At 40.8% G+C, this 14,567-nt stretch overlaps 1 protein-coding gene across 3 annotated transcripts in view; it reads left to right on the top strand.

Moving 5' to 3' along the window:
- The first annotated feature begins 3,518 nt into the window (after positions 1 to 3,518).
- CHD9 (chromodomain helicase DNA binding protein 9) overlaps positions 3,519 to 14,567 on the top strand; it is a 100,993-nt gene continuing 89,944 nt past the window's right edge. For 2 of the 3 annotated variants that reach the window (XM_062586880.1, XM_062586878.1), the window contains exons 1-3: positions 3,519 to 3,579; positions 11,147 to 11,250; positions 12,299 to 12,383. The gene's annotated coding sequence lies outside the window, so the exon portion shown is untranslated. Of the gene's footprint in view, positions 3,580 to 3,707; positions 3,779 to 11,146; positions 11,251 to 12,298; positions 12,384 to 14,567 lie in introns of those variants that run through there. The other variant, XM_062586879.1, reaches the window with a different exon arrangement.

Genomic DNA, 14,567 nt, shown 5'->3' with positions numbered 1-14,567 from the left:
TTAAGCAGACTTTTATTTGTGGTTATTTATGACAAGATAGGTTTATACTCCATTTTGCATCTTTTCTTTCTGATACAGCACATTGGAGCCAGCCATTCCCACACACAGAGTCAAAGGAATTAAATTCTATCCTATTCTAAAATGATTTATAACCACACCCTGCTTTAAATCTGCCTCTGCAAGGCCATGAGATTTGAAACCATCTGCTTCCACATACTTATTTCACATCTGCACTGTTTCACATTTGCAGGTGTTTAGGATGGTTGTTCCTTGCAGGAGTTCCAGGGTACATTCCAGACCAAACAAACCCATAAACTGTCAGACAGTTGCACGACACAACAAAGTAGAGCTCCCTGATTCGAACTGTAGGATTGTAAATATATTCAGAGGTAAAATGACGTGAGCTTACCCTCACCTAACAGATTTGGTAGTGGCTCCCAAAATAATCTAGAGAAAGTGTTTCACTCCATGTTCATCTGGTAGGTTGTAGAGGCAAGTGGCCAAAACTCTTCAGCCATGGCAAACCCCAGTTTTCACCTGCACCACAGATCCCCACCGGGCTTCCAGAGAGTGTCTACAAAGAGTTGCTCTAATAGCAGCAACCTCTGCAGACAGCTGCTCTTTGCTTTGCTAAAGACACGCAGTGTGGCAACTGAGAAGGATCAAAGCAGTCACTGTGGCAACAACAGAATCTCAGCAGCTGATTCAGTGCATGTGAACTTCATTCCAGCCCTGACCTCAATACCCCTGCAGCAACTTCCATGGATAATCAAAGCCCAAGAAACCAGGCAAGTGCAGCAACTGTTTTTTCTTGGGAAATGTTATCCCACACCCACAGCAGGATAAAGGATGAGTGTCCTCATTTTGAGGAGGATAAGATTTCTCCCTCTATAGCTGACACTGTGAAGTCCCTTACAAGTTGTAAGTTCTAAGGCAGAATAAATCGTTATAGTTCCACGAGAGTCAAGAACATAAAAAATGCATGTGTTCTAACTCTGTCCTAGACTAAAAGATCTAAAGGGAAGCACCGACAGGAAAAAGGGGAGGGACTCTGGTATTCTTCCACCCTTACCAAACCCAACATTTTAGAAGTCATCTATATATGTTATGATAAATCAAGGAGGTATTATCACATTGTGCAGAACTAGTGATGCTGAGAAAACAAAGATATTGAAATCTATAAAACCCACTAAGATTACGACTGAAATAATAGTAGGATTTCTGGATAATGATATGAAGTGGCAGTTTAGACAGAAAGAAAATTTAATGCTGTACAAAAGCTTTACAAGTGTTCTCTGAAACCAATGAGATGTTGACATTTTTAAGAAAATGAAACCCAAAACAAAAGTCTAGATTTAATTATGTGTTTGAACATTTTATTTTCTTCTGAATTCTGATAGCGTCTATCCAGACACAACGTGTTCATGAGATTCAGTCCTCTTTTGAGCAACAAAATGCCAATTCTATGATCCTATTTTCAGTCATTCACATGATTTATCATTTTAAGCCTGTGCTTTCAACCTATGACATTACCATTCATACTACCTACAGCTGAGAGCACTTCACAACAATTATAATAGTGTTGATAGCTTTATTAAGGAAGTACTAGCATTGGCTGGCTTATGCCAGCATGAAATTGTAATAAGGGGATAAAGACTGGCTTCTTCCTATGAAAATGCTTGTTTGTTTTTGTGTTCAAGTTAGCTCAGTAGAGATATAAGCCTTTCCTTTTACAAACTTCTGAGAAGAAAACAACAGGTATGTTCATTTTCTGAAAATGTTCTCTGTTGTTATTGAAAGAAAAGGTAATGCTGGGGAAATCTACAGAGCTAACTAAGAGAGTTTGTTAGCATAGAAGCTTTAATGAAACTGTTAATAGTAGTCTTTCTGGATAGCCTGAGCAATCAAGATTAAAGTTTTAGCTATGAAGTATTTGTGTGTGTATATAAAGCTAGAAATATTAAATTATCTTGCTTAAAGGCTTGCCTTCTGAATTAATGGAGAGTACACGCATATCTTGCACTTCCATCTATGGCACTTTAATTGACTACTTACAAACCCTGAAATCAATTAAATCATGTATTTCAGTAAATTATTCAGCATATGAGAGGCACCATAAGCCTGATACTGGGTATGATAATCAATCCTCACCTTAAAATACGTTCTAAATAAAGAAGTAACGGGGAGAAGTGGAAGCGTGACCCTAGCTCTTTCCTAGCTGACTGCATGTGGTGCCTCAGGCTTTGACAGCTCATAGGGATACGGTCATCCCACGCATAATACATAAACACAGATATTTCTGATCAGGAATCCTCTCGCACTCTAAGGCTGCTGAACCTAGTCCCGAGATCCACCAGCCTTTCTGGCTGAGGCCTTGTCAGTGAGAACTAGGTAACCGCACACCTGAGGAGTGTTTCTCCATTTTTAAGCCTCTCTAGGTGGAACAACAAGCCAGCCCTTCTGGGTATCTTCTCTTCCTCCTCCCTCCCAAGCTTCCAACCATGCTCTAAGATCACTGCAGCTTTCTGCTGTAGCCCCCTGGCACAGGGAAAGGGTTCAGGGGCAGAAATGTGTCGTTAAAAGAGCAAGCGGTCTGTGTCTCTGATAACGTGAACATAAAGCGCTTGCTTCAACTGCTGCTTCTACATTTTGGTCTTTCGTGTCAACACTTGGCATCTAAGACGCTTTGCTGTGTATGACTTAGGAAGAAAAGGAGGAGCCCGGGGAGAAGCGAGGGAGAGGCACAGCGGGCCAGGCTCGCAGAGCTCCCCGCGCTCGGGCGCGCTGCTCAGCGCCGCCTGGAAATGGCTCCTCCGCGCGGAGCCGGCCGGCCCCCGCGCGCGGCCTCCGCCAGCCCGGCCCGGCGGCCGCCGCTCTGCCGCGGCACAGGCGCGGCCGCCCGCGGCGCTGCTCCCCGCGCACCGGCTTCCGCAGGCGGCGACGGGGGGCCGCGCGCGGCCGCGCCCGCCTCGCCCTCCGCGAGGCGCCGCCGCCGGGGCCCGCGGCCGCCGGCGCGGCCTGCCCGGCCCCGCGGGCGCGGCGCGGCCTCTGCGGCCGCCTGCGGAGTAAGCGCGCCCGCCATTGGCTTCTGCCGGCCGCGGGGGCCATATTGAATGGGCTCGGCCCTCCCCTCGCGCACCATCTTATCCGCTGCGCGGCGGCCCGCGCTGCGCCCTCCCCCGGGGGCTGCGGCGGCGGCGGCTCCCGCAGGAGACTCGCGCGCTCCCGCCTCCCTCCCCTCCCCTCCCCTCGGCCCGCTCGCGGCTCTGCCCGCCCCCCGCGCCGCCGCCGCCGCCGCCGCGCGCGCGCCCGGCCGCCGCCGCGGCCCCGGCCCCTGGCGCGCGCGCGCCCGCCCTGCCTCCAGAAGCGCCTTGTCAGCGAGCGGCGGCGGCCCCGCGCGGGCGGCCAATCAGCGCGGGGGTGACAAATATGCAAATGCGCCCCCCGGCCCGTCGCCGCGGGTGCGCTGGGGCCGCCGGGGTCGCGGCGCGGAGCGAGTGAAACTTCGCCCGCCGCGCGGCCGCCTGCCGCGGCGTGGGCGGCGGCGGAGCCGGCCGAGCCGCCGGCCTGGGCCGCCCGGTAAGTGCCGCCCCCGGGCAGCGGCCGCCGGGGCGCCCGGGGGGGGCGGGGGAATCCCCGCGGGGGGAGGGGAGGCGGCCGCCGCCGCGCCTGCCCGAGGCCGCCCGGCGCGGAGCTGTCAGGCGCGGGGCATCGCCGCCTCCCGCCGGGCAGCGGCGGCGGCTCCGGGCGCTGCCGCCGCGTAATGGCGAAGCGGGCGGTGAGTACGTGCGAGGGGCCGGGCGGCTCCGGAGCAGGCCGCGCTCCGGGTGCCGGCGGCGCCGGCTCGCCCGCGGCCCTCCCGCCGGCGGGGCACGGCGCGGCCTGCTGCCTGCTGCTCGCCCGCTTCCGCCCCCCGCCGCCCCGCGGTCTCCTGCCGCCGCGGAGCCCGGCGGCGGCGGCGGGAGGCGCTTTCCGGGGGCGGGATGCGGCGGCGAGGCCGGGGCTGCCGGGGGGGCGGCGGGGCTGGGTGCCGCGGCGGGGCTGGGTGCCGGCGGCGAGGCCTGCGGGCCGCGGCGGGCCGAGGAGGCCGGCCGCCCCCTTCCCCCGGCGGCGCGGCGGCCGCGGGAAGGGCCGAGCGGGGGGCGAGGCGCGCCGGGCCGCCCCGGCCCCGGTGGCACCGAGGGACGTGGCACCCTCGCAGGCAGGGAAGCGGCGATGTTGGACCTGGTTTCTCCCCGTGCGCGAAGATGGAGGTGGGCAGGGGGAGGAATTAAATCCCTGGGACAAGCGAAGCGGTGGAAGAAGAGGAGCCAAGGCTGGCAGCCTTGGATCCCTGACAGCAGAGGATGTGCGAGCTGGGGAAAGGGATACGGAAGGGACGGCACAGGGTGAGGCATGTTCGTGGAAGAGGCGACGGCCATGTGGCCCGCTGCTCCTCGGCGCTGGGAGATGCTTGCAGCGAGGAGAACCAGCAGCACATGGTGGGAGGCTGCTGCTGTGCGACTGGAGGCTTGAAAAGGGACTCGGGTGTGGAAGTACAAAGTTGGGATTTATTGGCTGGCGTTTTGCAGGCAGAGACTGCAAGCTGACTTCCTTCTGGGATGACAAGTAGAGAGTTTTTGAGGGTAGCTTGGTGCTCTGTGTATGCTGCGTTGGGTGGGTAGGTGGCATGGTATCTTTATTTTGCCAAAGTGGAGAGATTATGCTATTTCTTGTTGAGGCAAAATGATCTGCTTAAAACAAATAACTTCTTCGTTCCCTTTTCACACATATTTTTATGGGCAGGGAGAAAAAGTACGTGAAGAGAGTCCAGAGGTCTTTACTTCAGTTGTATATCTTGGACACTAAGGCTGATGTATGCACTTTCAGTTTTAAGAGATTTTTTGCACTCCTCACTGTATTTGTATAAGTGCCCTGAATCTCTAGCAACTGAAAACTTATTTCAGGGTGTGAAAGTTGTTCAATAGGATGAAGAAATATAGCTCTACTTCTCTCCCTTATGTGGAAGATAACTAAGCATGCTGTTGTCCATGCTCATAGGGGACAAAATAGAAATCAATATAAAGAGAGAAAGCTTCTAGTTCTCTTGTGTCTTTTTTTGAGACTTTAGGAAGTAGCTATAAACAACAATTGTCCTTTCTCAAGAGAGCTAGTATCAGTAATGAGAGCTTTGTGCATCCCTTTTTAAGTGTGTCATTCAACGATATGAAGTTTGCATTTGGTAGATGTGATGCAAAATCATTATTTCACCTTATTTTAGTTAGAATTGGTCCTATGCAAATAGAAATAAATATGTTAAGCATTCTAGGCTGAATATTAACATTCAGTCATCTTTGAGCAATATCTGGATTTTTACCTGAGTTCTGACTTCTTTTTTTTGTACATAATGATCTTTTTGCCAGCTGCTTTCACGTGGTAAATATTTTAAATCTAATGATTTCTTATAGTTTATGAACTGTTGAATAGCAATCAGTGGGGTTTTTTTTTGATTTTTAGATGCTCACAAAGTTTCTGTCAAACACTTTCCCCTACACTAGGCACTAATATATTTCTTCTTTCAGGCTTAATGATGACTTTTTCATTGTTCCTGCATCTGGCACATGGGGCTTCAAAAACACCAAGGACCCAGTTTTGGCCAAGCAAAGAGCAAAAAATAATATACATGTTTGTGAAAGTTGAAAGTTAACTAATCCAGGGAATTGTGTGCCCTGCCCTATGTATGAACCAAGGACACACAAAGAAAGTAGTGGGAACTAAGGTAGGATGTGAACTTCATATACCAGCAACTTTCTGGTTACTACCCACTGTGAACTAACAAAAGATATGTGAGGTAGTTTTCTTTTTCTTTTTTTTTTTTTTTCATTGATGGGTAAGCTACATCAACTTACTTTACTGTATGATAAGGCAGGCAAATAGGTAGTTACATTGTGTCAGTATTATACCTGAAGTTCCTAGTTCACTTTGTGTGAACTTATTCATATGTTTGTGTTTAGTGTTTAAGCAAGTAGTTCAGTTTATAAGATTTATGCTGCTTTTCACGGTGAGGATGTGTTAACTTATCTCTCTTGGATTAAAACTGTCACTTTTACTGCCAAAAAACCTATAGTCTTAAAAGTCTTGTAATTTTTCAAGTCTGATGAGGAATCTCGGCATTTACTCATTTCACATGAGCTGCTGGTGTTGAATGCTTCTAAATATTAGTCCAGGAATTCATTCGTAGAGAAATGTTGATGAAAGCACAGTGTGTGGATTAAAACAGAAAGATTGACGTGGTTGTTCGAAATTGCCTTGTTCTTGCAACCTATAAAGTAAATAGTTACACTTCTATTCTTGCTTGCTTTATAGGCCCAGTTGTTTTCTGTGTGCACTACAATTTTACAGAACAAATTTTCACAAAAATTATGTTTTTCTTTTCTGTACTTCAAAACTAAAGGTAATCCAGACAACTGTGCATGTATTTTGTTGGTCAGGATTCCTAACGATACATTTTTCTTCCCTGTATTTCAGTCTTGGAGAAGTAAGTGTTTAAACACTGGGCTGTTGTCTTACCAGAATATTGATTTGATATCACGCAGTTTGGGATAAGTTGAATCTGATGTAGTTGAATGATGTGGTCCCACTCAACTCTAGGTTGCAGTGTTAAATAGCAAAATTTCCTGAGTATTTAGTTAATATACAATACTGAAAGAAGTATGACACTGTTCATAAATCATCCAATTCAAGTATTTTTCTGAGTTTAACTGAAATGGGGTAACAGTTAACACTCATTCTTTTTTAACTGAACTAGTTTTTTTGGCTGCTTTCTATTCTTCCACAGGCCTGTCTTTATTTGTTCTTTTTGTGGTCCCTGTCCTAGCAAACTAAGGAACCGCGTGCTTAATGCACGCTTAAAAATCTTACACTCTGTCAGGTTCATAGAGCGTACTTTCATTCAATTTTCTAGTGATCTTCCTCTAGTTAGAAATAGCACTTCAGGAATGCAATGCATCTGCATACACGTAAATGTGTGATGAAGAAACTGTCTCTTTATTAAGCTGAATTGATAGCAACTCAGCATTATTGGAACTATTTTAGAATATTGCTGAAATATTCTCGTTCTCCTTTAGCAAAAGAAAGCTGTGATGCTAAGATGTAATTCTTCTGCTGATGCAGCTACGCCATAAGGGTTTGCAGCTCTATCTTTAGATGTAGGAATAGCAGGAGTCTCAGATTTTTATCTGGCTAGTCAATTCATAAATGCAAGAGAGTTGGCTTGAAGTCAAAGAGGCTGAACACGAGACTTTCTTATTCACAATAGCGTGAGGAGGAGAGATCATTTTTAGGCAATATTTCTTAAATATTGCGTACAAAGAGTATGTTGTTTACAATGACCATGTTTTGAAGGAACTGCAAAGTGAAAATCTTGCAGAAGACCAGCTGTAAATCACTTTCTAACAACAATGTTACTAGTGAAGCTGTAGTTTTACTTCAGAAATGTTAGCATCTTACTACTAATAGCACCATGTATATAAATATGTAGATGACTACACAGCTGCCTTTTAGGAGGGGCTGTAGTGATCAAGTAAAACATTACTTCTGGCAGTGCCTTAGACTGAGTTCCCCTTTCAGTGCTGCTTTTATCCTATGTTCATTATTAAACTGCAGGAAACAAATTTGAGGTTGTGAGGCAGTTTTTTTTTCTTTTTTTTTTAACTCATAATTTAGCCAAAATATATTGGCATGATATAACATATGTCAGTGAACACATGCATTGAGTTTATAAGCTTGATTCACATAGACATTAATACTTGTCATCTCTTTAGGAATCTGTAGGCCACTAGCATACACTCATGTTTGTTTCTTAAAAGAACTGTGTTACCTTCTAAAGATACACATTTTTACTTTAATCTTAAATCAGCAGTAAAACTTGCCAGAAGAAGAAAAAACAATCTCTTACTTTTTCTGTAGTTGAATAATAATTTTGACTTTGTTCTTTATCTGAGTCATATTAGAAAATTTGGTAACTTTGGTTACCAAATTATTTCCTTCTGCAATGTGTTCTTGGGCACTTTTCCTTGTGCTGAGTGAGGAGTGCTAAAAGCTTCATTTTTTTCCATTAGTCACTGAAATTCAGGAATTCTCTCCTAATCTATCCTGAAATGTCTTTTGAACAGTAAACAATTTTATTATTTTTGTTATTAACACCCCAATGAAGAAGTCTGTAAGCTTCAGGAAGACTTAATCTGTATAATAATGACATAAAAACCTTCACCTCTGGTGTTCCATATGTTAGGAGGAATCCAAGAACGATATCAGATATGTTTTTGTTTTTATGTCTTGTAGTGAAGCCAATGTAGTTAGTGTCTTCCATCAACATTAAAAACAGTAATAGAAAAGAGAATGGACCTGAGTCCATATCGTACATATGTTGCTGATTTCAGCAAATATTTTTCTGAAGTATTTTTTGTTGTTTCTAAAACTTAGGTTCAGAACCAGATTTTGCGGGAAGTTTTTATAGTACTCTTGGAAAGATAGATGAGTATTGCCTCTCTTTAACTAGGGAAAGTTTTTAAAAAATCTAGTTTGTCAGACTTGTGATAGAGAATTGATGTAAAAGTAGAAATCCGGAATTTTTGACTCTCTCTTGCAGGTGAGTTCAGGAACACATCCCAAGTTTGCTAAAGCAATGAAATAAAATGATAAATTTTGTTTTGTTTGTATAATTGGCTTGTTAGTTTAGGCAAAGAGGAGTGTATTAAACAAGTTACAAACTTAGAATGTCTTGCATTGCTTGTGTTTGGGAGAGACTGTTTTGAGAAACTTCATATCAAATTTCCTTAGAAATGGTCTTTTACAAGTTAGAAAAGTTGTATGTGTCTCCAAAAGGCCCAGACCTTTGTACATGAAGCTCTTTATGCCAGCTAATGTAATATGGAATGGGAAATGTGAACTTGTTCTGTTCAGTAGAGTAGTATTGTGGTATCCTAATCTGGTTGTGTTAAGACCTGAAATTGTGCTTCTCTCCTAAATGATTCCCTTTAATTTTCCTGGGAGAGACTTCTCTGAGTGTCACATCTTTAGTGCTGCTGGTCTGTGCCCATAGCCTGTGGGCTACCCAGTCATCTGTAAAACACAAATGATCCTTGGCGTTGTTCTGTTTGCTACTTCCAAGTCATGAAATTAACGCCACTCAGAAAGCTATCGCACAGCTTTCAGTAGTTTAGAGTTGTTCATCAGACTAGAACATGAGAATTGCTGGAAATTAGTGTATTATCAGATTGTGAGTTGAAAAAGGGCTAGGCTGTGTTTTGTCTCTGAAGGTTTATAACGAAATCTTGTTTTAGGCCACGTGTGAAAATGAGAAGGCTTTTTTTTCTGTTTTTCAAAGTGAATATTTCTCTACGTCTTAACTGCAACATAATTGCCCAGGAAAGATAGTGGACTTTAGAAGCAGGTTTTGTAGGTCTAATTTAAGGTGTATTGCTGAAGTTTATGATAGAACTAATGACCAGAAGTAAACTGTAAATTATAAAACATACTTAAAACACTAAATCTGCTGTTTTCGCTCTTGGAAAAGAGATTAAAAAGAGCTATTCATATGTTGTATGGGCATGCTAAGATTCGTGGGCAGATCTCTTAAAGAAAAAAGTAGTTCTTCATAGTAATTTTCAAAATTTCCCTGAAGGTTAGGAAATTGGGAAATGTCATTGATCTTTATTTAAAAAAAAATGAAGAACTTTTTGGAGTTGTGGAATTTATGTAAGATTTCACAGGTACACTTTGGAGAAACAAAATGACAATAATGTTGAAAAAGCAGAATTGATTACTTGTATAGCTTCCTTCAGCAGTCTTGCAAGAAAATCTTTTTGGATTTCCTTACAGGTTTCAAAAACTTACGTTAACACCTTAGTAATTGCTCTTGAATGAATTAGGTTTATTTAGCTAGTTTGTTAACTGGCCTTTTTACATTGAAATAAACATTTCTAGGAAAAGATTTAGTGGTTAAAAAGAGGTGTTCAGTCCAACAGAAAGGCTTTAACCTTATGTTCTCTACAAGAAGGTTGTCCAAACTTACCTCACTAGTTCAGAGACTGCTGTAGCAAATGAAGATGTTACTGTTGTCCCTAGTTTCTTTATTGTTGTTCCCTTATTGGGATTTATTGCCAACCAAACATAAATGAGAAGGTAGGATGTATGTGTATACCTCAGCCATTTCAGTGTAAAGTGTAATGGCATAGTTTAAACTGCCAAGATGATGGGTTGAAACTGAAGTGAAAGACTATGCTCTGACGCAGCTGAGGCACGTAAATGTGTTTTGGTTTGCATATTGTGCTTTCAGGGCAGTAACTTTTAGCAGAGGTGAACAAAGTAGTTGAAAACAGTAACTTCTTAACTGCCGCTAAATTTTCTAAGGTGTCTGCTGAAGACATAAATACACACAGGAACTTTGTATAAAGCTATATAAGTTGTTTTGTTGTATTTAAGATCATATTTTAAGAAATGGAAAGTGGTTATTCCAGACTGATTAAAATGAATAGTTTATTTCCTGTTACATTAATGTATATTAAAGTTTGCATGTTAGTGTACGAAATGAGAAAAAAATGTTCAAAACTAAGGGAATAGATGTGCATTTAAGGAGATGTATCTTTTTATTTCAGTCTTTTGTGAAGAGACAGTGTTAGCTGGCCAGTAGAAGATTATTTTTAAAAAAGGTTGTTTAATATGTATTTATCCAGACTTGTTTGTAACAAATTTAATTTTGTTTTCACCTGATAAAATACAAGCTTTCTTGTTTATCAGTGAATTTTCTCAATTCAAAACTTAAAAGCAGACATTAAGACTATGTACCAACCAGGGAGGCTTAAGACTATGTATCAACCATGAGGCTTTATAGATTTTTTTTTTTTAACTATAACACATTTAATGCATATGTATATATGTAATTAAAAGCATAAAATATAGCTTATCTGAGAAGCTATGAATATAGATTCCATTTTTCATCTTAAGTTGTTAGTCGCTTTTGTGTGTATTTCTCCTTGGCACTTAGTATCATCATCAGTAGTTCTTCTGTATAAGAAATCTCTCTTATATTTTACAGTTAAAGGTATACAATAGATCTTGTCAATGTGTATTTAGTTTAATATGTTTTTTCTTCTTTTCCATATAGGGTTTTTCAAACTTGTATATTCTCTACAATTATCTCCATATTGGAAGCTGTTCAAGCAAGTGGATTCCATTGGCCTGAAGAGTAAGAATAATCTTCTTCCTGAGGTATTGACAGAATCTGTTTTAAGAAGGACAGCTAAGTTTCAGATAGCAGAGAGTGTAAGATAGAGTTGGTATCGTATGCTAGGCTCAAGTGAATTAGGTTTCTTTTTTTTTTTTAATGCGGAAATTTCGCAACTGGGGGAAAATACTTGATTGCAAATTTTCTTGAAAATTTGTAATTAAAGTAAATTTTGAATGTCCCTAGTCTGTAAATTTGTATATTGTAAAACCTTAATATTGTAACTTTATTCAACAAATAGCTATTAATTAAAGAGAAATCTAATAATTTTGAAGTGTATTAAAATGCTACATAATTCTTGACAGTTGAATAATCTAAAATTTAGCTCTAACTTCTGGATGAGAGGAGAACTTTTATGGGATGGGAGCTCTGTTTGACATTTTTCCCTACCCCCCACACATGTCCTAGAAGGATCTGTTCCTGAACTCTTCTACCCTCCCCCCCCCACCCCCCACTCCATTTTTCTTTAAGCCCTGAAATGTTTCAGAGCTTCTTTTGGATTAAAAGAGAAGTTGAGCTCCTCTACCTTGTATGGCAAGGGGGGAGGAAAAACTGTCATAAAGTGCATTCCCATAGAAAGGCAGTGTCAGTTACTGTTGGGAAGTACATCTGTCACTAGGTAATCACAGAAGCTTTGCTTCTGTTTTTTTAAAGGAATAAAATGTTCATTTAATAAACAGGGCTTTTTGTATTGATGAATTTAAACCTAACCCTAAAACCTCATTTCATTTTTGGTTCTGGTCCTTATACTTGAGCCTTTCAGTTGTCCTAAAACTTGAGGTACTCTGGCACAGATTCCATATTAGAGGTTTAGTACTTTACTTTTTTTTTCTGCTTTTTTTTTTTCAGAAGTCCTACAAAACTTTACTTGCTTATTTATCTGCCATTTGTAAAATCATGGCTACTGGTGATAATGCATTAATTCTGGTGTTCTTTTTATGGTACCTACCTGAGTCTGAAGTATTCAAACATCTAAATGTGTGATCTTGAAGTTGGTTATTATGCAACTAGTTTGTCATGTTTTATTTCTAGGTCTTCAATGATGAGGTATCCGTTTGGAGATAAAACACATCCCTGAGCAACTTCTTCATTAAAGAGATGTGTTCTCTATTAATGGGTAAGGATTTTTTTTTGATCTTCACCTGTGCCCTTTCTTACATTTTGTACTGGATATTTTGAATTTAGAATATTTTGGCAACCTATTTATCTTACCAATGTTTTATACAGAGACCTGCAATGGTATAGTTAGTTAAGTGGCTGTGTTAACTTTCAATTTTGACTCCAGCTAATCATGAAACTTTGAAATACATGCATCTAAGTATCAATGCTCTAGCTAGATCACCATATAATTCTCAATATTACAAGTAGAGAAACAAGCTGGTGGTATATAGATAAATTTAAAAGTTGGTCTGAGATTTGAGATTACTTTTCTGACAATTTTACAGTCTTTATTAGGTATATCACCGTGCATCTTTTGAATTTGGACCTCTAGAAAGAAAGGAACTCTGTGCTGGAAAGCAACAAAAGGAAAGAATGCAAATTTTATGCAATTAAAACATTTTTTTCTCCCCAAAGAATACAAATTTCATTTCATCTGAAAGAATGTATATTTTATTCAGTAATTGTGTGGTATTATACACCTCTTCTTCAAAAACTGGAAACAAAACAACAACAAAAAATTCCTTAGAGAATAACATTTTTTTAAGTGCTGGTAGTATTTTTAAAGGCTGTAGGCTTCTAAATAAAACATCTGAGATTACTTCATATGTTACAGAACTTGACATGATATATTCTCTCCAGATATAAAATACTACCTGAATAAATGTCATTTTGAGACTTTTAAAATTCATCCTGAGTTAGAAATTAAAATGAATCTCTTAAAGAAGTTTAGTAAGTGGCCAAAACATGTTGCTATATGATTTTCTGATACAGAATTTCCATATAAAAATTTCCTAACATATGTCCTCTTCTATGTTCTTTAATTCCGTTGAGCTTAAGTGTAGCTATTCGCAGTAAAAAAGCTGTTCCGTACTCTGAAGGCCACTGTCCTTGATAATGGTAGAAATTTGACTTTACTCGCAGTGAAGATGGATTTCTTTTTCAAATGAAATATCATTTTTCATGTTGGTTGACTTAAACTTTTATGAATGACTGTAACAACTGACAAATACTGATTTATTATTATAGTTTTCTCCAAACCTTTAATATTTATTTCCCAGAGACTACCTGGTTCAAGAGAGAGGAGGAAAGGGGTTAGGAGAGAGTTTGTGTGTGTATTAGGAATAGAAGGGTGAACTGTGACATGAGCTGTTTGGTGCAAGGAGAATGTAGATATGTGATCAGACTGCTGTGTACTATCATGACAAGTGCACAAGCCAGTGTGCTCCAGTGTTGTGCTCTTATTGAGATATAAAACAGTAGCCATAGACTTGAATCTAGTCCTGAGAATTTAATTTAGAGTAATCAGTTCTGAATCTTTCTCTTGGTGATCTTCATATTAAAATACCAGGTGTTTGTATTATCTTAGATATTAGGATAGTGTTTGTGAACTCTTCAGCAGAAGAGAAATTTTAAGCAAAACTTTTAAATTGAGAATATGAGTATACTGCATGGATGGCTTATTACTCAAAAATAGTTATAAATGCATACAAAATACAAAAATGCATATTTATAATTACATATGTACTTTTAATTTTAAAGGGTACCCAAGCAAAATTTCTCTTAATTTTAAGTGATGCCAGTAAGAGAAAATAAATCGTATCTATCCTTATTTAGATATAGATACGATGTTAAACAATCCTTATTTAGATACAGATACGATGGTACAAAGATTTACTTATTCCTTTATGCTAGAGTATCATAGAGATTTTCTCTATTAAATGTTTAAATGTTCTTTTTTTAAAACTTCTTGGATTTTGAGGAAATTGTGCTGTCCCTTTAAAGTAAGTTTTAAATTTAATGTGTACACTGATCTTTAAACCTGTGATAGCATATCATTTATATTATAGCATTAGTGGGGAATAGTTTGTGTTATTTAATTTGCCACAGCTTTTTACACTTAACATAAGCTCTAGTTATAATTAAATGCGACAATAATATAATGTAATTGTCTTTTTGTTTTTAAAATTGAGGAGAGAATAGCTATGTCATTTCTGAATATCATACAGAAGTTACCAGTTTCTCCACTATATGTTTTTTCAACGTGGTATACTGTATAACTCTTTTAGCATTGCATGGTCCATTTGCCAGTAGATGGGCAAATGATACGAAGTCATGAACCTGTAATGTTCTTGTATATTAT

The sequence above is a fragment of the Rhea pennata genome, chromosome 13 (genome assembly GCF_028389875.1).
Source record: "Rhea pennata isolate bPtePen1 chromosome 13, bPtePen1.pri, whole genome shotgun sequence".
NCBI classification, from domain to species: Eukaryota; Metazoa; Chordata; class Aves; order Rheiformes; family Rheidae; genus Rhea; species Rhea pennata.
The sequence above is the reverse complement of the archived record's forward strand: the minus strand, read 5'-3'. Positions and strand labels throughout refer to the sequence as shown.